Here is a 26,333-nt window from a genome sequence, read left to right on the forward strand (position 1 = left end):
ATGGAGTCTCACTCTGTAGCACAGGCTGGAGTGCAGTGGTACAATCTCGGCTCATCGCAACCTCTGCCTCCCAGGTTCAATCAATTCTTCTGCCTCAACCTCCCAGGTAGCTGGGATTACAGGCACGTGACACCATGCCTGGCTAATTTTTATATTTTTAATAGAGACGGGGTTTTACCATATTGGCCAGGCTGGTCTCGAGCTCCTGACCTCGTGATCCGCCAGCCTTGGTCTCCCAAAGTGCTGGGATTACAGACGTGAGCCACCACGCCCAGCTGACAGTTATTTTACTAGAGTTGTTATCACTCAATTCTGCTCTGAGAGAGGTAGAGAAAATTCGTGTGTTAGAGTAAGAATTTCAAGAAGTAGACTTCTCTAGACATGGAATTTTTAGAAAAACTTCTACATATTCTTTTGTTGTATAGCTTTGTCCAGATTCAGTCATTGCTCGGTTCCTTTTCATATACTGGAGTCAGACTGCCTGGATTTAAAAGCTCTTTTCCTCAATTCTTTTATCTGAAAAAAAAAAAGGTCTCTGTCAGAGGACTGTTATGAGGATCAATGGGGCCGAAATACACAAAGTGCACAGGGCAATGCCTGACATATAATAAGCTTCATGTAAGTGTGAGAGATTGTTACTGTTTTTGTTAGTGAAATAAACATTTCACTACTACATTTCTCTTTTCTGAGTATGATTTTTGAGAGATTAGCTCAAGCTTTGGAATATGTACAAGTTTTTTATTTTTTTATGAAATCAGCCACCAGTGGATCCTGAAGAATCTCATTAGTTTAAGCTGTGGCAGTTACTAACTAGATGTTGTTGGAGAAGACCCCATTCTCCAGATTCTGTCCTGCATTGAAAACATGAACATGAAAATGCTGACATCTTAACCATGATGCATTTCCTGCATTTTTACATAATCAGAGATAACTTTTTCTTTTGTTCGCTGCATAGAGGAAATATGTGTGCCCATCTAATTTGCTTTGAGCCTTGCTCATATCTCCATGCTCTTTCTCCTTAATCTCTGCTTCCTCAGTGTAGTTTATTGGTACCTGAGCAGGTATTTAATTCTTGCTTACCTTGGTTCTTTATCATGAGTTTTAGTAAAAGTGGTGACTCTTATCCTTTTAAATAGTATATTATTCAATACCTAACAGGAACGGTAAAACTTTATGAATGATTATATAATAGTAAGTGTTCTCAATAGAGTTTTTGACATAGAATTTTGTTTCTTACCCAAGTGGAAATGGATATCAATTAATTCAGATTCTTCACTGACTCTCCATGCATTTGGACTGCTTATTTCAGGTGTATAGTGGACACAACTGCATACATGTTACCTGTGGTCAGGGATTGGCCTTTTAGCCCCCCTTTTTTCTGCCCCACACCCAACTGTCCACTCTGCTACTCAAAGCACAGCATTTTGTAACTTACCCCTGTGCCGTTGTCTACATCAGTGGTTCACAAAGTGTGGTCTGGGAACAAAAACCTTTCCGGGAAATCTGTGACATGAAACTATTTTTATAACACCAGGGGGTTATTTGCATTTTTCACTCTTTTCTCTTATGAGTATACAGTGAAGATTTCAAGAAGCTCCATGACATGAGATACCACAACAGATTGAAAGCAGATGGAAGAATCTACCTGTCTTCTATTAAACCTTACAATATAGATTTTTTTCAATGTAAAACAATGCCAATCTTCTCAATAATTTTTGACTTTCAAACTAAGGGATTTTAATGACAATTTTTGTTTGTTTGTGTTGTTTTTGAGATGGAGTCTCACACTGTCCCCCAGGCTGGAGTGCAGTGGCACCATCTCGGCTCACTGCAAGCTCTGCCTCCCGGGTTCATGCCATTCTCCTGCCTCAGCCTCCCGAGTAGCTGGGATTACAGGCACCGGCCACCATGCCCGGCTAATTTTTTGTATGTTTAGTAGAGACAGGGTTTCACTGTGTTAGTCAGGATGGTCTCAATCTCCTGACCCTGGTGATCCATCCACCTCGTCCTCCCTAAGTGCTGAGATTACAGACGTGAGCCACCGCACCTGACCTTAATGTCAAATTTTACAGGACCCTTTAATGAGATTGCTCTGATCAGTTAATAAAATGTGAATGTTTACAAAGCTCTTCATTTTAATATTTAATACAGTAAATATCGTTAGATAAAAACCATGTGAAATAAAGTTTTTGGGGTTTCTCAATATTTTTTTTGAATCTAAAGGGATCCAAAAAACAAAATGTTAGAAAACTTCTGGTCTGTAATATTTTCTTGGCTGCTTGGGACAAGAGAAAAGCTGGTTCATGCCATGTTGTGACTTCTTTCTCACACTCTCTGACAACTCTATGTCCTTTCCAATACTTTGCCTTTGCAAACTGGAAGGGGAAGAGAATGATAGAGAGAACAAAAGAAAATGTGACATGTTATGTGGATTAGTCTTTTTTCTAGACAATGACATGCCTGCAGAATGGCAAGTAATGTCATGACATTATTGTCTGATTTAGTAAAATAAACGGAGTAGCATATAAAGCTAATTGTGATGAGTTTTGCGGTGAGCTTGTAAGTCCAATTTCATTGTGTTGCATAGGCAAAGAAACTGAAGCCAGGATTGATAATCCAACTTGCTCTGAGTGACTGGCCTGGTAGTGTCCAAACCAAAAGTAAGAACTCAAATTTCCAGCCTCTAGTTTTATTATATTACCATGTGTCACACAAAATTGAATATCTGTATTTCTCAGAGGGACAAATTATGACAGTAGTTATATAGAACTGTATGCATAATGCAACTTCTCTTAATAAAAGACTAACATGTGAACTAATAGATCTGAAAAGGAACATTGAGAAAAATGTAAATCTGTAGCTGACATTGAGCAAAAATTAGTCTTAAAGGTTCAACTGCAGCTTTTAAAACAACATATACAATTCTCCCTGTAATTTGGCAAATTATTCCAATAGCCTGTAACACTCTTGATTTGGAGCTTCTATGGGGATTATAGTTATGTCTCAACTTTTAAAACCATATCATTATCCATTCAGTTAATAGAGTGCATTGATAAAAATCACAGTATCCCCTAGTGTACACTAAAATTGTTAAGCAGAAAAATTTATGCAAATTACTTATAGAGTTAATATATGTTAAATAGGTTTAATTACACTGCAGAACTTAGTTCACTGCAGCACACACAATTATTTTTAATTATAAAAACAGATATTTTTGAGATTTATGTTCAACCCATTACACTGCCAGTTAATACTGCTTTTCTTCCTTGCTTTCAGAAATAAAGAGATTAATAATTTGTGCCAAAATCTTCTTGTTACTGAAAAGCTTATGTACATTTTAATGTTAGCATTCTTTGAGATTTAAAAGTGACAAAATGCTTTTGGGCCTTATTTAAAATATATACTTATTACCAAGAGATGAGAAGGAAATTAACAGAAGAAACAACTTAAAGATGTAATAATATTTACAACTGGGGAGTAAAACTGGGGGAATAAAGAAGAGAAGAGCTGCAACTGTTTTAATTATAAGCTCTTCTTTACTACATGGCTTATAATCATATATATATTACTTTGCTTAAAAAAATTAAATGCACACATACATACACCATGTTCACCCACAATCTTTGCCCCTACATCTTGCTGTTATTTGAATTTATGTAGAAAGAATGCCTGAACAATGAATATTATGTTAACAATAGATCTCATGATATAAATAAAACTAAGAATTTCCAAATTTTTGCAAAAATCCTTTTGCACTGGTACAGTTTTTCCACATTGTAACATTAGGTATTAGACTTGTAATATATATACACACATAGGCAAGGAAAAAACAACTTAGCCGAACACATTTCAATAATAATATTAAAACAAAGACGTGAATTCTATGGCAAAGTATGAGTTAACAAATGACCTTTGCATCTGCCTACAGTATACCAACCATCAACCATGGAAGATATACATGTTTACTAAATAATTATACAGAAAACAATATACAACATAATAAAATATGCATTACTTAGTGAAGTTCAAAATACATAATTTTAGTGGGCTTATTTTAGTGATATTAGTATTCTATCAGATGAACAAGCAATTCTGTTGGGCACAAAATGCAATTATGTTACAATATAATATTTCAGATTAAAAACTTTATATTTGTGTACTTTTCTTAAGATAGTGTATACCGATCTAATAGTAGAATATAATAATCAAATTAAACACAGGATATCTTTTTCTAACTCTAAATTTTTCAGTTTGCTATTTAGAATATGATGCTAATAGACATAAATCTTTCAAATTTAACTCATTGACATTGCAGCTATTTAATAAGGAAGTTTTATAAATACTAGGGTGCCAAACTAAAGTAAATGTACTGTCTAATATTTGTAATTAGATGTTAAAACAAAGATTGCTTCATTGATCAATGAAATTATAATACCCTATAAGATGTAAAATGAACAATAATTAATAAAACTTACACATTATTTATTTGCTATCTTTATTCCCAAATAGGTTCACCATGCATTAAATTTATCCTAATTAGCATGATTAAATATGGTTAGTTTTGTATTTGAAGAATTTCTGGACAAAAATATTGTCTTTTCATGAAGACAAACCACTGCTAATTCATTATGTAGAATCTCATTATCTCACCATACCATTTTTCATAGATACATATGTACATATTTGTGGGTAAATATGACAATATGATGCCTTAGACAATCACATCAGGGTTTTGTCCTCTATCAGATATATAGCTTTCTTGCATTTTAAATATTAGTCTTCTGATGAGGTTGTCTCATCCAAGTATTGAACACTGTAGTTAGTGCTTTTGACTGTGGAGTACCTGGAGATGTATCATTATTGCTATTTTATCAATTTGGTCAATATTGCTGTTTCAGTGGCTTTAGCTTGGAATATCCATCTGATTTCTCTTTATATAATTCTCTCTTTTTCTTTAATACAGTAAAGCACTAAATACCAAGTTCTGATTTACCAAAAAGTCCCCAGTGACCTCATGGGTTTTGATCACAAGGCATTTTAATGGCAAGGAAAATTCTTCACATCATTGCATATACTCAGTGCCTAGCCCAGCACTTTATGCATAGTAGTTGTTTTTTTTTTTTTTTTTTTTTTTTTTTTTTTTTTTTTTTTTTTTTTTTTTTTTTTTGAGACGGAGTCTTGCTCTGTCACCCAGGCTGGAGTGCAGTGCCCGGATCTCAGCTCACTGCAAGCTCCTCCTCTCGGGTTCACGCCATTCTCCTGCCTCAGCCTCCCGAGTAGCTGGGACTACAGGCACCCGCCACTTCGCCCGGCTAGTTTTTTGTATTTTTTAGTAGATACGGGGTTTCACCGTATTAGCCAGGATGGTCTCGATCTCCTGACCTCATGATCCGCCCGTCTCGGCCTCCCAAAGTGCTGGGATTACAGGCTTGAGCCACCGCGCGCGGCCCAGTAGTTGTTTTTTAAATTATTTGAATATCGTCTCCAGCCACTCTGCCTATGGAGTAGCCATTCTTTTGTTTCTTTAATTCTCTAACAAACTTGCTTTCACTTTAAAGAAATAAAAATATCTAAACTTTCCTACCGGCGCAAAAGGAAGTAATAATGCTAATATTAAACCAGTACGTTTTCACCATTTACTATGTGCCAAGTTCTGTTTTAAGCACTTTGCTGATTTATTATTCACAACTCCATCATGTAAATGTTAATCTTATCCCATTTTACAGGCACTGAACAGAGGTTAAATAGTTTGCTGTTTGACATACAGCAAGTAAAAGCCAAGTCCTGAAATTAAGGCAATGAACACTAGAATTCATTCTGAATAATAGTGCCAATTATTATTAAGGAACGAATCCAAGTGAAAATACTTTATGCTATTAGAGAGTGCTCAAAAATGTAGTTTTGTGATGGTTAAATCAAATCAAACACAGAAAAATCTAATATAAACACACCCTTAAGCAGTGTTCTCAAAAACACCTGGTGTGCAGTGCTGGAGTATATAAAATGATCTAGGGGGTCTAGGAGAAATAGATGAGGATTTCTATCTCTATCATATTATATTTGCTAGTTCTTCTTATATTTTGGAGTGTTTTCTGCTTTGTTTTAGAGACATAAACACTAATATAATTTAGTAGTATATTTACATCATTTATAAGTGAATAGTACACAAATATTGGTGGTGCCTATATACTTTTTAAAACCTTTTTTATGGGCTGGGCGTGGTAGCTCACACCTGTAATCCCAGCGCCTTGGGAGGCCAAGGGGAGTGGATCACCTGAGATCAGGAGTTTGAGACCATCCTGGCCGACATAGTGAAACCCCGAGTCTACTAAAAATACAAAAATCAGCTGGGTGTGGTGGCAGGCACCTGTAATCCCAGCTACTTAGAAGGCTGAGGCAGGAGAATCACTTGAACCCAGGAGGCGGAACTTGCAGTGAGCCAAAATGGTGCCACCGCACTCCAGCCCGGCGACAGAGCAAGACTCCGTCTTAAAAAAAAAAAAAAAAAAAAAAAAAGTTTTTATGAATACGTGAGCCATAACGTTTGGAAAACCACTACTCACCATTTAGGGAAAAATAAGATTTCAGGTAAAAAAGCATTATGTTCATCTCTGCAACTGTAGTTATGTATCCTTTTTCTGAGTCTTCTTTTCTGTATAATGGGCATATTAAGTGCCTATATAGTTTCATTTAACAATGACAGAATGAGCGAAATTTGTATGAATTTTAAAGGTATACAACTCAACAGGACAACTAATTATTCAAATATCACTGGACAACATTTTCAAATAGCATTTTGAGTATATGGAACAAACCCATTTGAGAGAAATATATATTCAGTGAATCTTCTGTAACCCTTCATGATAAAGTCATCAGATTGACTTTTGGCATGGGTGGCATGGAACAGACAATTCCTGATAGACAAATAATCTCCTCGAGGTACTGTCTTCACCACTTTACTCCTTGTTGCTAATATTTCTGAAGTGTATGAATAGGCTTTTAGGAAGCCATACTAGCCTCTGGCCAGGCAGTTCTGAGCTTGGTTGATACAAACAAAACAAATAGCTGAAAAGAAAGAGGAAATTTTCTGTTTTATTTAAAGCTCCCTCCAAACCCCAACAATCAAAAATGGAAATCAAATGAACCGAAAATTTGGAATGTTATGTTAATGTATTCGGTTAATGGATATTAATATTTTAAGTATCCATATCATTCCCAGTGTGTATCTCAATGCACTCTCTAATACAACTTTAGATTTTAACTTAGTAAACACAATCATTAAATTTCTACTGACAATATTTACTTAGATTTTAACATCTCAAATTTGCATACTAGTTAAAATGAGTTTGTCATAGAGTGTTTCTTCCATAGTCTATGTTTTAAGTATATATTTAAAGGATTGGAATATAGCAACGGCCGGGTGTGGTGGCTCATGCCTGCAATCCAGCACTTTGGGAGGCTGAAGCAGGCAGATCACCTGAGGTCAGGAGTTCAAGACCACCCTGACAAAAATGGTGAAACCCTGTCTCTACTAAAAATACAAAATTAGCCGAGCATGGTCATGCATATCTGTAATCCCAGCCACTCTGGAGGCTGAGGCAGGAGAATCTCTTGAACCTGGGAGGAGGAGGTTGTGGTAAACCGAGATCGCACCCCTGCACTCCAGCCTGGGCAAGAGCGAGACTCCGTCTCAAAAAATAAAATAAAATAAAATAAAATAAATAAAATAAAATAAAATAAAATAAATATAGCAGCATTTCCTAAAGTGTAATCTATAGAACAGAAGTTCTATCAGCTCTCAATTGTTAACAAAACATGCCATGGTGCAATATGTTTTAAAAATATAACAGTTCACATTAGCGAAGTATTGAGCCTGGGAAGTCTGAGTACTTTGAATAGTTCACAAATTTAATTGACCAAAAAAAAAGCATTTTGAGTTTTGCTTGCTTGCTAATATCCCAAGAAGATGAATTTCACACAATGCTCTATTAAATATCAAGATACATATTTCTCACATGTTTTTTAATAATTTAAATTATATGAAAAAGTTTGAAGTAAATGCCAAAATTTTCTAGAATTTTACATTTAGCTCAAAATAACTGAGCTATTTTGCCAAAATAAAATTTGTCAAAGTAGAAATATATGATGATTTATAATTCTAAGAAATTTGTTTTCTGTATAATTTATTTAAGAGAAATAATACATTTATAAGCCTTGCATGAGGAAGTATATGTGTATTTAGCAAATAAAATTTAAAAATTGATTTTAGCATATTTTCATCAAGGACAATGGGACACATGCTAAAGTCAGAGGAAAGCACTATGACCACATGCAGAATTGTGATATATACTAGACACAAAAAGCACATACGACACACATCCTTCTCATGTCTTTCCTTCTCTCCATTAGAACTGTCTGATGCATTTCCCATGCCACAGTTTGCCACAGTAAAAAATGACATGAAGATGGAAGTGACAAAAGAAATGAGGATATAATGTCACCCTAGCAGTAGCCTCATGTTTCATCAGTGTCCTCATGTAATCCTTCCAGTAATATGACAGATAAGGTATTTTAAAACACCTTTTTAATACAAACTAAATACAAAAGAAATTACTAAGTAAAATACAATAAACATTCTTGTAAAAGCATAGTTGAGATTCAAAGAACTTAAGGAAAATCTCTAGGGGCAAATCCTAAGATGATGTAGGAATCAAATGTGACTGTCTTGTGCACATGTATTAAAAACCAGAAACCAAGCGGCTTCATTTATAAAAGTGATAAAGAGGACAAGATTAGAATTTGGGAATTTGAACCTAAAGTTGATTGACTCTCTTAGCCTTTTAACAGTCAGAAATTAGAAAATCCTAAATGTATTTTGCTGAAATGTCTATCAATATTTGATACACATAGAGATAAATAGATAAATAGAAGACATATAGCAACAAATGTTTATCATTACATGGATTTTACAAAGGTAAAGCTAAGCAAATTGCAAAAGCATTCATAATAGATGATACTGATTGTATTAAAACCTGCTGGACAATGTTATCTATTGTGTAGGGATATTTGTATAGGTAGGAAAAGAATGAAAATTGTCATTAACAATTAAATGGCTAGTACTTGAGAGGGTAGGAGGATAAATATATTAAATATATTATATTTAAATTATATTTTGGCATATGGTTGTTACAAACTTTAAATTCATTTTAAAGCGCTTGCTCTCACTTTGTGAGAGACAGTCTTGATTTTTAAACAGTGTAAGATTATTTTGACTCTCTAATCTTATTTGCAGTCTTTAAGAGACTCTATATTAAAAACCTATAATTCTTCTGCTGAAAATTTTTACTCATCCTCTCTATACCTCCAAATCCTCTCTTCTCCCATGCAGATGTTGGCAGGAGTTGTAAGAAATGTTGTACTGTTGAGAACAGAATATGGTAGAATTAAAATAGTTCTTATTATAATGATGTGAACAAAGTATTCAATTAATATTGATGACTGAAAAGTGGTATTAGGAAGTGGAATAAACAAGTTCTGAAACAGTCAAATGCCAGGAAAAGAAAAAGCATTAGATTTTCTCCTTAGTGGTTCCATTCTTATCCTAGACCATTATTGTTTTTCACAGAGGATGTGTTTTTTGTACGAACACTAGGACTACCTCAACACCATTAATATGACCACAATATCACCTCTGAAATCTTAATTTTAAGGGAGAAATAAATTCAAATATAAAGTTGTGATTTAGCTGAGTATATAGATATGATTATTTTTAAAAAGATTATTCTATTTTGAATTCAGGTAAACTAGCTGATATGTTGTTTGAAAATTTGGTTTTCTGGTAATTTTAAGGGACTTGTTAAAAGGCAAATTTCCATATATACCTTGCCTCACATACATACCCTCTGTGGCTTATCAATTTTATGAGTATTTCACTTAACCAAAAGCTGTTGAATATAAGTTGATATTTATTTTATGATTTAAAAAGCCACCTAAAGATATTACAGCATTTAGGAATCAGTATTATGCTTAAGGAGAGGCAGAGAGGTAAGAGTTAATGAGGATTTCTCTAGATAAAATCCTGAGTAAAGGAGATTTTAGCCTATTTTGCAGATTGTACTTATCTTTAGTCACTTAGATAACAGATTTAAATATTATAGTGAGTATATAGAGTAATAGAAATATAACCACTTCATCATTGAATAATCAAATAGTAATAGATTGTAAGAAAGGCTTATATTCAACACCTCAAGATGCTTGAACAAGCAATACATTCAATTACCTATCTTCTTAGAATTATAAATACACATGCTCATGCATATATAGCTATTTCTACGTCTGATCTATATTTCATTACTTTGACCTTACATGTAAGACAATTGTGTGTTTCATATGCAGGACCTCAACTGCTCTGTCTACAAAGGTGATATAAAATTTCTACTTGAATAGCAATAAATCATGTTAATTCAGCCCTAGTCAAACAAAATGTGGTAGAGAGGATGGAAGAAGAATAGGAATGAGAATGGTCAAAACAAACGATCCAGTATAAGAATCTGCCCAATTGAAGTGATGTACTAATATTGAGTCAAGTACTTCTAGTGATGAAACAAGGACTCAGATCAGCAGGAGTGTTTGTATATTTAAAAGAATCTATTGATATTAAAACAGGATAAAGTAATGTTATGTATTTTGATTTTAGTACAGTGATTTCTTAAAAAGCCAGTGAAGTAAACTCAATTTAATTTCACAAATGAGGTGAAAATGAACTGCCTGCCAAAGGTTAATGAGGTAAATATGATTTGCTTTAGAACTACAAGCAGAGTCCAGAGATTGGGGAACTAAGAAGCCACTTTATTCAGTTCTCTTTCCACCACATGTAGTTCTCAAAATGAAGCTTAATGAAATAGGATTTGCCTATCAATGCCTCCAAAGTTAATTAACATACATAGCTAATCCTGACACAAAACTCAGTCTGTTTTGTAGGGCACATTTTCCTAAGGAGGTTTGCTGACCCATCTATGACCATCTCCATTTGTGACCCATCCCCTTTCACTGTCAAAGTACCATCATTTGGGAAATGAATGTGTCTATTATGTTCTAGGCCTCTACATTTTCCTGCATTTTCAAATTTTCATTCCTCAAAAAGCTTAGGAAATTAAGAAACAAAGAGAAAAAGTTTACATTTTTTTCTAGTGCAAATGTGATAAAAGATTTTAGGAACCCTCTCTGTCATTAAAACAAACAAACAAACAAAAAAAGTTAGAATTAAAATATGAGAGGCACTAACCTCTGATTGCCTAGTATTATTTCTTGGATAAATTATAGCTTTTGATCCTCTCTTTCCCACAGTTAAAGGCTGAGGGTTCCAGCTATGATTGAATCCAATGTGGCTATTCAGCAGTCAGTAATCACTTCATGACTCCAATACAATATATTTTCTTACTGGTGAATAAGAGGTCCCATGTGAACAAATCCATTCCCTTTTCTACAAAGAAGGTTTGTGTATGTGACTCTTAATCTCCATCACAGTGTAATTGGGCACTAAAAGAAACAGATTAGTTATTGTCGACCATATGATAGGCAATGCGTGGAGCCAGGAAAAGACATGATTCATTGATTTTAATCATGCTCAATACTTAGTCAACTCGTTATCCACATAAATGGAGGGTGACAGTAATTTAGATAATCCACGATAGTAGATGATACAAAAAAAAATGTACAACTGAGTTTGCAAAGCATATTTTTCTTCAACACATTTGTCACAACTCTCTTTTAATGCTTAATGCCTCAGATTTTACAATTCTTTAAGACTTTATAAAGTGACTTTATATATTGTGACTTCTGTTTTTGGTATCTGCCTAGTGAACTTCCTTTTATGTATCTTAGCTCAAATGCCATTTCCCTAAAACTGAGCTTTGGCTCCTTTCTTCAGTATTATACCCATCTCTTCTCTGCTATTATCATAGCTCACTGTACTTTCTTTTTTATATCATCACCATTTTATGACTCTAAGGAATTATGATGTCTTTCCACCAATCCTGTAAACTCCATAAGGCCAAACACCTGTCTCTTGGTTCATAGCTGTATCCCACCACGCTCAATATTTGGTGAGCACATCCTAAGTGCATGATGATCATTAGCTTTATGATGGAATGTAGGAATGAATGCATGGATGAATTTAATCCTACTTATTGTTCTGAGAAGTTGTGCAGAAGTCTTTATTATCTTTTTATATGCAGTGTAATACTGTATCGACTCTTTTGGCAGATGGCCCGTTTGACCACTAACCAATATCCTGATCTTAGAAAATTACGTATCTTTTGGTGCCTCTGTGTCATCATCTGTAAAATAGAAATAATGACAATATGTTCTATATATTGTAATGAGGATTAAATGATATGATATATGTAAAAAGCTTAGCAGAGAGACTCAAACAAAGTAAATGCTCATTTTTTAATTTTATAAAATAATGGTATACTGTTTTTAATGGTATAAATAATGTTAAGTAAATTGATATCGGGAAAGATTAAGTGAGCTACCCTAAAGTATATTATATCAAATAAATATCATGTAAAATAAAGGTAATATTTAGATAACAGAATTGTTTAGAATGACTATTTACAAGATAAATTTACTTGGTCTTTAAAGTTTCTTCTTACAGTTCCCTTGACCATATTTTGACAACAAAAAGAGGGTCTTTGCTAATTAATGCCTGGAACATTTAAAAACTGATAAGGCCTCTATGCTGCGTCTCTCTTAAGATATAATCCAGGGTTCTGAGAAGAAAAAAACATGCATACTCTGCACACCCAATGAAATGGGTCTATATTAATTTGTGAAGTATTGTCTAATCAATAATGTCCCATAGACTGTTCTAGTCTGTGAACTTATATTGTCCTCCAAGTTAGTTTGACCAATCTAGCTGCCTTGACAGGCATTGCTGTTTCTCTTTTAATTATTTAAAAGAAAAAGGGTCCTGGCTGGGCACAGTGGCTGATGCATGTAATCCCAGCACTTTGGGGGTTGAGGTGGGCTGATCACCTGTGGTCAGGAGTTCAAGACCAACCTGGCCAATATGGTGAAACCCCGTCTCTATTAAAAATATAAAAATTAGCCAGGTGTGGTGGCATACACCTGTAAGATATTCACAGGTACTTGGAATTATCATGTGGACTTCTTTGTGATGCAATTATTCAGCCTACCAAAGGTGACTTTTAAAAATTTATTTTTAATGATTAACTTTAAATTAAGCCTAAATTCACAGATATTATGAAATGAAAATGACCTTTTTGTACTTTTTCATGTATTCGCACAGTCAAAATTAATTTTAACTTAAATACCTATTCAAATGACACTCTAAAAAAATACTGAGGGACGTGGAAAGAAATCCACAGTATATCAAATAGAGAGGTTTATGTATATGCATTTTTGTGTATGTGTCTGTGCACATTTCATATTTAGTAACTTGTTTATTTAGGTATGACAGATGGGAACATAGGCCACAATGTTAACTGGAAAAATTTATCTTCAGGGGCTGTAATTACAGCTAGAAAATATGGATGAATGTGTGTTTGTGTGCGTGTTTGTATGCATATGTCAATCAACGAAAATGATCCAGGCAAGTGTCATTTTAGGAGGTTTATTTGCCAAAGTTAAGGATGCCTCCCACCCCCACCCCACTGGAGACAGGTCTATGACTTTCCCCAAAGATGATTTTGAGGGCTTCAAATTTAAAGGGGAAAGGGCAGGATATTGAGAAATACACAGTTATCATGTGAGATTGCAGTAGGGGAGAATATTAATGCCTTTGTCCTGCTCAGGGAATCTGCATTTTTATATAATATAACATAGACAATAAGGCAGAGGAAACAACCAGATATGCATTTGTCTCAGGTGGGCAGAGGGATGACTCTGAGTTCTGTCCTATGTCCCCTGTACCTGCAAAGATAATTGATAGGTTTATCAATTACATTGCCATGGTGAACTTTGACAGATATGCTTGAAGATAAAAATCTTGGGGCCCACAAGGAATTTACCTGTGGGCAGAATGTGAGGGAGGTATGTAGCTTTTCATCTTTTTAGCCATCTTATTTAGGGACCAAAATAGCAGGCAGACTTGCATGACCAAGTTCCCAGCCGGACTTTTCCCTTTAGCTTAGTGAGTTTAAGGTCCCAAGATTTATTTTCCTGTCACACATATATCTAAGTTCCGTGACAGCATTTTACTCACGTTATTAGGAAAACTTTACAAGATTTCGAAAATGAAATAATATAACAAATGTTATATGCAAACAGGGGAGGTAAACTTTTTTCATTCTTCAATAGCATATATTAAAAGGTACATTTTTAATACAGAGAAGACAAGTTTTGTGCTTCTTCTGACCAAGGGAGTATTACTTAGAAGAATTCAGAGACTGCATCCTTGCTTAGAGGGAAGGAATTTTGACTGAGTGTTGATGTGTACCACATAAGGGGCAGTGTTTTACCACTTGCAGCGTATGCTTGTCAACCCTGTTTTAAATCATTTTGGTTGTTTTTTTCCATCTAAATGCTGTTTTCTAACATTCGTTTTACCTAAAATTAAATAGCACGCTTAGAAACCTAGATAACAACATTTCATACTAAGAAAGTAGATCATTGGCATAGGTGAATGGATATTTTAGAGTTTATAGTTAGAAGCTCAGACCAATCTTAACATTGCCTTATAAAAAAGTAATCCTACAGAAGCCAGGAAGGGTAACAAGGAAGGAGAGAGGAAGAGAAGTTGATTAATGGGTACAAATATAAGGTTTGATATAAGATAAGATTTGGTGCTTGATAGATCAGTAGTGTGACTATAGTTCACAAGAATCTATTGTACATTTTGTTGTTGTTTTTAGATGAAGTATTGCTCTGCTGCCCAGGCTGGAGTGCAGTGGTATGATCTCAGGTCACTGCAGCCACCATGTCCTGAGTTCAAGCAATTCTCCCTGCCTCAGCCTCCTGAGTAGCAGGGACTACAGGCACATGCCACCACGCTGGGCTAATTTTTGTATTTTTAGTAGAGATAGGTTTTCCCTATGTTGTCCAGGCTGGTCTCAAACTCCTGACCTCAGATGATCCTCCTGCCTCGGCCTTCCAAAGTGTTGGGATTACAGGCATGAGCCACCACTCACAGCCTATTGTACATTTCAAAATAGCTAGAAAATAATAATTAGAATGTTTCTAGCATAAAGACAAATAGCTGGCCAGGTGCGGTAACTCACGCCATCTCAAAAAACAAAACAAAACAAAACAAGGAAACAACAAAAAAAGACAAATAGCTAAGACGATGGACATTCCATCTTCACAAATCATACAAATTATGCTAATGAATTAAATTATCACACCTACCTGAAACTATGTACATCCATTATGCATCAACAAAAATTGTATTTACAATGAAATAATTTGACAGAAAAAAATACATGGAGGAAAAACAAAATATGCTCTAGAGGCAGGGCTAGTTCTGGACTAGCTCCATTGAAAAACAGTGGCAGACAATGAAGTGTAAAGACAGGAATGAGAAAGGAAGAGTAGAGAAAGACAACTGGGTGTGTGGTGGAGATCTGGACTATGAGAGTGAAATTCCAGGGAGGCTAGGAGGGGAGGTGTGCCTTATAGTAAGGACAGAAAAGATAATTTTTGTTTTTTTTTTTTTCCATGGTCTAGCATGTGGCCACCTGAAAGATAAAAGTATTTAAACATTTGCTTTATTGTAATGACATCATAATTATGCAGCTCATAAAACTATGATTCCTTATTGTAAGATTTCTAACAAATTGATAGTTAGACAGATGGATAGATCTAAGATTACTCAGAGCTATGACACTTGCTGTAAGGCCTATGACAAATCACATGTTCTGTGAAATTACATTACCTCTTGCTTTCAGACCCACACCTGTGCAAACTTTTCCACCCATTCACTTCAGTAAATGTAACACAAGGACAGGAAAACAAGATATCCTTTCTGATTACCAGCTCAGTTTACAGGCATGGGAAAAAGATGCTGTCAAATATTTTCTACAACTCGAATCTCAGCTCACTGACCTTAGAATGGAAAGAGATAATGCCTCATCATGAATGTTTAAAAATCTACCTATGCAAACATACTTTATATTTTCTGGAATTCTAATATCACTTGTAGTTTAGAATAAAACCATAATCTTATGAAACTACAGCACATGAATTGTTTTTTTGATATTAAATTATTAAATTACTGTATCATATATTCTTATATATTTTTTCAATCTTTATTTTGTCCTCCTCATACTTTATGCATCAATTTTCAATTCCTAAACATTCTGAACCTCCTCATTGATTGATTCATTCATTAAGGCATTTAAAACATGACTTGAAGCCTCAAAATGAACCAGGTGTCATGTTCATTCCTGGACATAACAAGGTCAATAAGATATATATTTTGCCTTCAAGGAACACAGGTTTTTGTTTTGGATGACATTAAGAGCTAGGGAATATGTTTTGCTTCTAATTCTTTTCATAGACTTCTACCAATTGTTACATGGAAACATTTACTTAAGGATTTTAAGCTTAGAATCCCATTTCTTTCAAATACTATCACTGGTTGTACTGTTTTAAGTTGTGTTTCAAAATAACTGCTTAAATTCTATATATTTTCTGTGTCATCATATATGAAAGAGGTTAAATGATCACTACTGGTTATTAGAGAAATGCAAATCAAAACCACAATGAGATACCATCTCACGCCAGTTAGAATGGTGATCATTAAAAAGTCAGTAAACAACAGATGCCGGAGAGGATGTGGAGAAATAGGAATGCTTTTACACTGTTGGTGGGAATACAAATTAGTTCAATCATTGTGGAAGACAGTGGTGATTGCTCAAGGATCTAGAACCAGAAATACCATTTGACCCAGCAATCCTATTACTGGGATCATACCCAAAGGATTACAAATCATTCTACTATAAAGACTTACATACACATATGTTTTTTGTGGCACGGTTCACAATAGCAAAGACTTGGAATCAACACAAATGTCCATCAATGATAGACTGGACAAACAAAATGTGGCACATATACACCAGGGAATCCTATGCATCCACAAAAAAGGATGAGTTTATGTCCTTTGCAGGGACATGGATGCAGCTGGAAACCATCATTCTCAGCAAACTAACACAAGAACAGAAAACCAAACACCACATGTTCTCACTCATAAATGGGAGTTGAACAATGAGAACACATGGGCAGAGGGAGGGGAACATCACACTCCAGGGTGTGTTAAGGGTTAGGGGCTAGGGGAGGGGTAACATTAGGAAAAATACCTAATGTAGATGATGTGTTGATGGGTGCAGCAAACCACCATGGAAGGTGTATACCTATGTAACAAACCTGCACGTTCTGCACATATATCCTAGAACTGAAAGTCTAATAAAAAATTTAAACAAAAAAAAAGTTTGCTATAAATTTATGAAAATATATTTCCATGTGTAAAATGAGGTTGTCTGAAATAATATTTAAAATTTATAATCATTTTGATTATTTTGAATTTTGATAATTTTGAATTTGCCCAGCAAATATTTATTGACCACTTGAAATGAATCAAATGCAACGGGGGGTGATTGGAATTCATCAGCATACCAAAAATATAAGTCTTTTTTAGCCTTAGTCTTCAACAAATTTCCTTCTATGAGAAGGGAGAAAGGATGTAATGCTCAGAAACATAAAATTACATTATTATAGTATAATAGAAGATTTATATGATTTTAGATATAATAGCATCTAAAATGAATAACATAAATATGAGACAACACAGAAAGCATGGCATGAGAACATTATTTATTTGATTCTGATTTTGGTTTGCTTTTTAAAAAGTGTGTAACTCCAATAACAGAGAAACAGAGAGCCAAATCATGAGTGAACTCCCATTCACAATTGCTACAAAGGGGATAAAATACCTAGGAATCCAACTTACAAGGGATGTGAAGAACCTCTTCAGGGAGAACTACAAACCACTGCTCAATGAAATAAAAGAGGACACAAACAAATGGAAGATCATACCATGCTCATGGATAGGAAGAATCAATATCGTGAAAATGGTCATACTGCCCAAGGTAATTTATAGATTCAATGCCATCCCCATCAAGCTACCAATGACTTTCTTCACAGAATTGGAAAAGACTGAAGTTTATATGGAACCAAAAAAGAGACTGCATTGCCAAGACAATCCTAAGCCAAAAGAACAAACCTGGAAGCATCACGCTACCTGACTTCAAACTATACTGCAAGGCTACAGTAACCAAAACAGCATGGTACTGGTACCAAAACAGATATATAGACCAATGGAACAGAACAGAGGCCTCAGAAATAACACCACACATCTACAACCATCTGATCTTTGATAAACCTGACAAAAACAAGAAGTGGGGAAAGGATTATCTATTAAATAAATGGTGCTGGGAAATCTGGCTAGTCATATGTAGAAAGCTGAAACTGGATCCCTTCCCTATGCCTTATAGAAAAATTAACTCAAGATGGATTAAAGACTTTAATATTAGACCTAAAACCATAAAAACTCTAGAAGAAAACCTAGGCAATACCATTCAAGACATAGGCATGGGCGAGGACTTCATGACCAAAACACCAAAAGCAATGGCAAAAAAAGCCAAGATTGACAAATGGGGTCTAATTAAACTAAAGAGCTTCTGCACGGCAAAAGAAACTACCATCAGAGTGAACAAGCAGCCTACATAATGGGAGAAAATTTTTGCAATCCACCCATCTGACAAAGGGCTAATATCCAGAATCTACAAAGAACTCAAACAAATTTACAAGAAAAAAACAGCCCCATCAAAAAGTGGGCAAAGTATATGAACAGACATTTCTCAAAAGAAGACATTTATGCAGCCAACAGATAAATGAAAAAATGCTTGTCATCACTGGTCATCAGAGAAATGCAAATCAAAACCACAGTGAGATAACATCACTGCCAGTTAGAATGGAAGTCATTAAAAAGTCAGGAAACAACAGATGCGGGAGAGGATGTGGAGAAATAGAAAAGAAATAGAAATGCTTTTACATTGTTGGCAGGAGTGTAAATTAGTTCAGCTATGTGGAAGACAGTGTGACGATTCCTCAAGGACCTAGAACAAGAAATACCATTTGACCCAGCGATCCCATTACTGGGTATATACCTAAAGGATTATAAATCATGCTACTATAAAGACACATGCACACATATGTATATTGTGGCACTATTCACAATAGCAAAAACTTGTAACCAACCCAAATGACTGGATTAAGAAAATGTGGCACATATATATCATAGAATACTATGCAGCCATAAAAAAGCATGAGTTCATGTTCTTTGCGGGGGCATGGATGAAGCTGGAAACCATCATTCTCAGCAGACGAACACAGGAACAGAAAACCAAACACCGCATGTTCTCACTCATAGTTGGGAACTGAACAAGGAGATCACTTGGACACAGGGTGGGGAACATCACACACCAGGGCCTGTCAGGAGGTGAGGGACTGGGGGAGGGATAGCATTAGGAGAAATATCTAATGTAAATGATGAATTGATGGGTGCAGCAAACCAACATGGAGGTATACCTTTGTATCAAACCTGCACATTGTGCATATGTACGCTAGAACTTAGAGTATATTAAAAAAAAAATGTGTGTAACAAACAAGAGGTACGGAAGTAAGACTATTTAAATGGAGAAGATACTTTATATTTAAACATTGTCCCTTTTCAGAAATCCAACCTTCTTAAGTTGTTCATTCAAAACATTTATTTAATCTCTGGATGGATATATGCTGCTAAGTAGATATATAGAGGAAGAAAACACAAGAACATTGTTTATCTTAATGGAATTTACAGTCCAAGGGATTGCTTAACTTATTTTGCTTTAGTCTCTGAATGGCTTATATTCACTCAATAGTGAAACAGGTGTATGCTGGAATTTATTAAATACAAAACACCACATGGAATAGAAGGTGCTGAAAATTAAGAATAATAAAATAATATTATACTCTAAGTAGGTATATTTACATGTTTGAGGACAATACTTTGACTCTTTATTTTCAGATTAATTCAAATAATTTGCCATGAAGTATCTATCCTGTTGTGTTTTCTAGTGTATTTGTTGTTACATAAATTTTTCTATTGCTACAAAGATTCAGTAACAATCATCATTCTTTACAATGTTGATGCCTTTGTCATATCTGAATTAAGGCATATTTCATCCTAAATGTATAGAAATGTAAAAAGGCAGGCAACAGTATTGAAGTTTTTAGAGCTGTTAGTGTGCTTATTTACAAACATGTTAAATTTCTTCTATATTCTACTTTATTAAAAATGCTGACTATAATCTCGAATAAGCAAAGTAAAGAAGTGAAGAGGATTAGTTACCTATAAATGACACAGGTCAACATCAGGAGCATAACTTATGATGTGGACAGGAGTCAATACGATCTGATGGTCTTCCAGTGAAATGCAAGTGAAGTCCATACTAATTCGCTTATGAATCAGACTGATACTCAAGTTTATTTGGGCCAAAAGACTACCTACTGTCAAGCAATCAAGTGCTATCCCTTTAATTGCAATTTATTTCAAGAACCACAATTTATTGATCCTAGCATACACTTAAGCCACAGCAGTATCATTATTTGACTTTATTTTAACAGCTTCAAAAGGTTAGAAAGCTAGAGACCACTGTGAAAGATACCATTAAAAAGTTGAGTTGCTAAGATTTCTTAACACTCTATGCTGGGTAATATTAACAATACATATGGAATTACATAAAAGGACAGGGAAAAAAGAATTAATATTACTTAGGAACTCAATATGAGCTACTGCTTTCTATATCAAATATCCTTTAATAATAACAAAACAAACAAATGACAAGAAGATCAATATTGCTATCTGCATTTGACAGATAAGCAGCAGTTTAGAGAGGTTTTGTAAACTGCCCAGAACTATAGTGTTAAAATGTTAAAACCATCTATCAGACTTTAAAGCCACATTTCATTTCTTACATGATTTCTTGCATAATATTTGCACACTGACCATTCTACAATACTGTAGTCATCTTGACACACGCTTAACAATATTAAAAGTATGAAGACATAACTCATCCATATGAATTTTTCTCCCAATATTGTCTTTAAAACACAAAATATTAATGTCTGATCACTCTCATTTATTGGGTGTATTATCTTTTATGAGTCACATTTTTTCTTTATTCAATCATTAAAGTTGTATAATTTCACCTTATAATTTTCAAGTTATTAGACAATGTATTCAGCACAATTATTGGAGCTTCAAAGACTATTTTTCTTTAGGTAATATTCAGTGACTGTAATGGTTTAGAGTTTGGCATTTCTTGTATGTACTTTCTGAGTAAGCCTTAGTAACTGATTATCACAATTTTTCATGAATCTACTGTTAACCATAGACTAGATTTATACCAAAAGTTGGAGGTCCTAGATTTTTCTCTTTGTATTATTCAAAGCAACTCTGATTTTAATGCTTTCAGTTTTTTACTTCCATAAAATTTTATTCACAGAATGAAGAAACCAATACTTTTTAAAAATTAATGTAAAATAATGGATCTAGCCCAATGTCCTCATTTTTGCAGGTGAAGAAATGAAGAATCAAAGAAGTAAAGGACCTGTCTCAAAGTCACACAACTAGTAAGTAGTATCTGTGAACTAGAAACAGATAATAAGAAACTGAATTCTATCCATTGCATAATAATGCTTCTCATTTCGGAAATAATATTTAAAACATGAAACCATGTTCTTATTCCTGCTTAGATCACATATGGTCAGTGCATTAATGGTGTGCCACCTGGATTTAGTATTGCTATACACTTTGGAGAAATCTTCAAAGTGAATTATGGAATCTTCTGACAGTATTGCTCATCAGATGTTGGCATCCATTTGAGGACTTTCCATGTCCTAGATTCTTAATGTGAATCATCTAATTTAATCTTCACAAAAATATTGTAAGAAAAATGGTTTTATTTCTGTTGTAGAAAGAAATTAAGGCTCTAGGATGGTTGGTAGTTTATCTAAATATATAGGGCTATTTAATATCTGAGCTAGTTTTTAATTTTCAATAGCTCTGACTTTGAAGATGTTCACCTTTGGTATCACACAATTTTGTACTTAAACCAAAAAAAAAAAAAAAAAAAAAAAAAGCAGAGACCAATACAAATAGTATATAATCTCACACTGGTGTGATATAGCCAGCTGGGTGATACAGTGCATAGTTCAAGGTGCTAAGAGAAAACTGAATCATGAAAGATCCACTTGGGTTGACACTGTATATGTTGTAAAGATTGGTATGCTCTTGCTATTGACTCCCAGCTAGCAATTCTTTGAAAACTGGTTGCTATGAGAACATTAAATATAATGATATTTGTAAACATGGGGAAAAACATTGACAACAAATATACATAACCGTATCACAGGTGGACATTGAGAACTTGTCCAGATAATGTGGAATGAGCATTTAGAAGACAGAGGCTACTTTAACTCTTGTAGTATGAAATAATTATTGAAAAAAGTAATTAGCATTTTTTTTCTGGATCAGATGAATATATGTGGAGTTAGATAAAATCATTTTCTTTAGAGAGGAGAATATGAACGGAAACATAAAGGTGGAAATAAATAGGGATATGTTGTCAATATGGCATATGCCAAATCAAAGAATATAGTTGTGAAGAATAAGGTGTTATTTCAGAAGGTTGGAGTGGGATTTGTTGATGGAAGCTTTTGAAGGTGAATTTTCAAAATTATATTTTTACTTTATAAATAAGGAGACATTGAAGGTGTTGTTTTGTCATTATTGTTGTTTATTGGTTCTAATCTGTACATTGCTATCATCAGAGCAATGTGGGGAATGAAAAAATAATGAGACCAAGGTTTCCTGTTAATCTCTTAAAGATAACAGGACTTCTCCCCACGCCATTAGCTGTAATCACCCAGGTTTCTATAGCAACTTTGAGGAGGATCCAATATCCATTTTCCTCCCAAATGCCCTTTTCTTCATAAATATTGGTAGAATGAATAAATTCCCTTTCTATCTTGCTGATCCATCTTGAAAATCCCTGTCAAATAAGAGAGAGAATAGATATCACGATAGATTTTTATTATCCTGGAATCTTATTTCTTCCAAGATAAGAAGTCTTTCAGAGTGAAAATGCTTTTCGTGCTTTGAAGATTCCTGCTTACCTTAAATTTGCAGTTCAGATGAAGGGAAGTGCAAAAACAGTAAGGGATGCTTACTTTTCTCTTGAAGAGCAAAACAAACAGGAAGAAGGTGTGTTATTTTAAAGCATTTTGACTGTATAACAAAAGAACAACAATGAAAAAGCCTTTATGCAAATTAAGAATGATTTAGTTCCTAAAATGTCAACTGTGTGGTTGTAACACGCAGAGAAGAAAGTGGTCTGAAGTTTCCTACCCTAATGTTAGATGACCAGTACTGGGCAACTTCTCTCCTAATAAGGATTCCTTTTTAATCTTCAGGACTCTCCTCATTTTACAAACCTTGTTCCAGGACTTATATGTATCCACTAACAAAGCTAAACAATGCCACCTTGATACTCTGCTGCTTATTAACTCTGCTTATTAACTCACCTTGATACTCTGCTGCTTGCTTATCTTGCAAGGAATGACAGCTGAACTCTGAACAATTTGCTTTGTTCTTGCTCAGTTGAATTTATATCCATGAATCTTTCTTCCGTGTTGGAATTTTTTTTTTTTTTGGTCTATATTATATTTATGACCCCAGGTCCTCTTTAGCAATGTACTCTATTTAATTTGTATTAATTTGTCCTATAAGCTATATATCTGCTAAGCTTATCCTTTCTATATTGAATCTCTGCTCTGTTTTCTTAGAGAAACATGTATATATTTTTTCTCCTGTTCCAAACAGGGGCTATCTCTCTCAAAAGCAATGCCTTTGCCATTAGAGTTCTTTTTGCTAAGTCAATACATATTAACAGTTTTGAGCTTCTAAGAAAGCAGCACTTTGATGTAGGAGCTATTCAAGTAAGTTCTATATATAAAGTTTGACATTTCCTTTAGCCAGGTATTTGCAATAAAAAGATGAGTACAGTTTGGGGTGGGAAAGAAAGATAACACTACACCTTTATCTATAGATGTGATAAAAGTCAAAATAGGCCAACCTTGTGAGATTTTGGTATGAACACTGAATACCCACAGTATGTGCCTGGCACACAAAAAATTATTTGTTGAAATGCGTTATTGGCTTGTAACTGACAGTTCTTTTGTCAGTTTCATTTGTCTGTGTGTGGAAGTACTATCAGCTGAAAGTTATATTGGTATGGATAGAAATCTAGCATTAAATTTCAGGCAACTGTCTCGCAAATCAGTCCTCTGCTTGCTAGAATGTTACTTATTAGCCAAAAAGGTGACTGTGCAGGTACTGAGCTATAGCACTTACTATACATGACTCCTGGTAGCCAATTGTGCTGAGAACTGGCAATGAATGTGGTTTCTCAGCACTGTTTCCTTACATAACTTTGAAACTGCTAGCAAGACCCAGTGGTATTCCATATATAATCTTTTTATGCATTCTTAGTTGGTCTTTGGACTCAAAATAGAATGAAGCTCATATGATAGAAATAAACTTACTTCATAACTCTTTAATACCTGACATGGAGAAATGAGTGAAAAAGTTTGCGCTTTTCCCAATAAGATAAGTTAAAAAAAAATTTTTAATACTAGGAAAGTTTTAAGAAAATGCAGTTGCTGCAAACAATTTTAATATAAAAGATATAATATGGGAAACAGCTTGGCAAAGAGATGAAAAGCATGGATTCTGAAAAAAATGTAATATGGGTAAAATTGTGGTTTCCACCATTTGCTATTTGTATAACCTTGAAGAAGTTTTCAAATGTTTCTGAGGTTCAGTTTCTGCACCTGTAAAAACATCTACCTCATAGACTGGTTCTAAGTGTTAAATAAGTTAATGCATGGAAAGTTCCTGACACATAAGTATAAATAAGGTTTAGTTTTGAGTATTCCAAAAGAGCTTTATGACTTAAGCATTATTTTAATTACATATAAAACTGGTTTTTCTTTAAATTCCCAAATTGCAAAGGAAAAAAAAATGCGTGAGTGAATATACAAGATGTTGTTTTGTATTAAAGTTTGTTAGAGCACAACCTCCATATGTTAAAATGTTATGCATTTCTTTAGGACCTATTAAAGTATACTATCTCTGTTTTGTTCACATAAATTTCCTATTCAGATGCATGAAAGTGGATAGATAGATAGATATGATTCTTTGAAATGATATTCTAAATCCATTTGGTATAAATCATTAGGAAGAGCAAAGTGTGCTATGTTGAATAGTATATCTGTATCTTGCATCTATATGTACATGTATACTCACCCTTTAGATTAACATTTTATTTGGAATTTATTATAAAATGTGTACATATATAATAATGAGGGGGAAAATTCTGTATTATAAATGGTGTTTGCAAAAGTGATTTAAAGTAATTTAATACAATATTGAGTCACTCGGTTTTAGGAATATAAAATTGAAAAGGAAAGGTTTTGTTTGTTTGTTTTTGGTTTTGCTTTTTAGAAATTAAATAAGCAAGGTTGTGTAGATGCCAATATTTGCTGAAGTTGCTGCAGTCACAAACCAACTGACCTAGTCTAGTTTGTCAGATGGCTCCTGGACTATGACCTTGAATGGATACTCTCCATTCAGAATTTCCTGGGCTATTTATTTCTTCATTGCACATCTGGAACCATTTCATCTCTGTCTATAGAGAATGACTTTTATCCCTAAATCCAACTTCCAAAGCTCCAGTTTTCCTTCACAGTCTAGTTCTAGCAGTGTTTTCCAGATTTCATTACTGGTACTCATACCCTATTCCCTGTGTCCCCTTAGTATTTTGTTTTAGATTTAGCTCTTTATAGTTCCTGCCTATTGTTATTTGAAATATTTTTGTCTCCCCCCTCAATTTTTTTTCATTCATTCTTTTTATCTTCAACCTTCCAGCCATCTAGGACAGACATAAATATTACCTAGACCTAATATTCTTGGCTACTGGAGAACCCATTCTTGCTGATCCTGGCTCTTTTCCTGTTATTTTTTATTTGTGACTGAATTCTGGCAAATGCAAAATAGGCAAAATTATGTGAACCATTTTCTGGCCCACAAAAAACTCCCACCCATAATCCTCATGCTTGTTTCCTTCCAGTAGTCACTTTGGGAGCCACACAAAACTGGTATTTTCCTTCTACTTACTAATTCTCTTCCATTCAAACTCTGAGATTCAGTC

General features: G+C 34.3%; 1 protein-coding gene across 35 annotated transcripts in view; it reads left to right on the forward strand.

Annotated features, from left to right (window-relative positions):
- The window catches only part of PTPRD (protein tyrosine phosphatase receptor type D), a 2,337,809-nt gene that overhangs the window by 240,911 nt on the left and 2,070,565 nt on the right, over positions 1–26,333 (forward strand). For all 35 annotated transcript variants that reach the window (XM_050761934.1, XM_050761936.1, XM_050761930.1 and 32 more), the window contains exon 2: positions 21,639–21,693. The gene's annotated coding sequence lies outside the window, so the exon portion shown is untranslated. The remainder of the gene's footprint in view (positions 1–21,638; positions 21,694–26,333) is intronic.

This window comes from Macaca thibetana, chromosome 15 (genome assembly GCF_024542745.1).
Source record: "Macaca thibetana thibetana isolate TM-01 chromosome 15, ASM2454274v1, whole genome shotgun sequence".
In the NCBI taxonomy this organism is placed as follows: Eukaryota; Metazoa; Chordata; class Mammalia; order Primates; family Cercopithecidae; genus Macaca; species Macaca thibetana.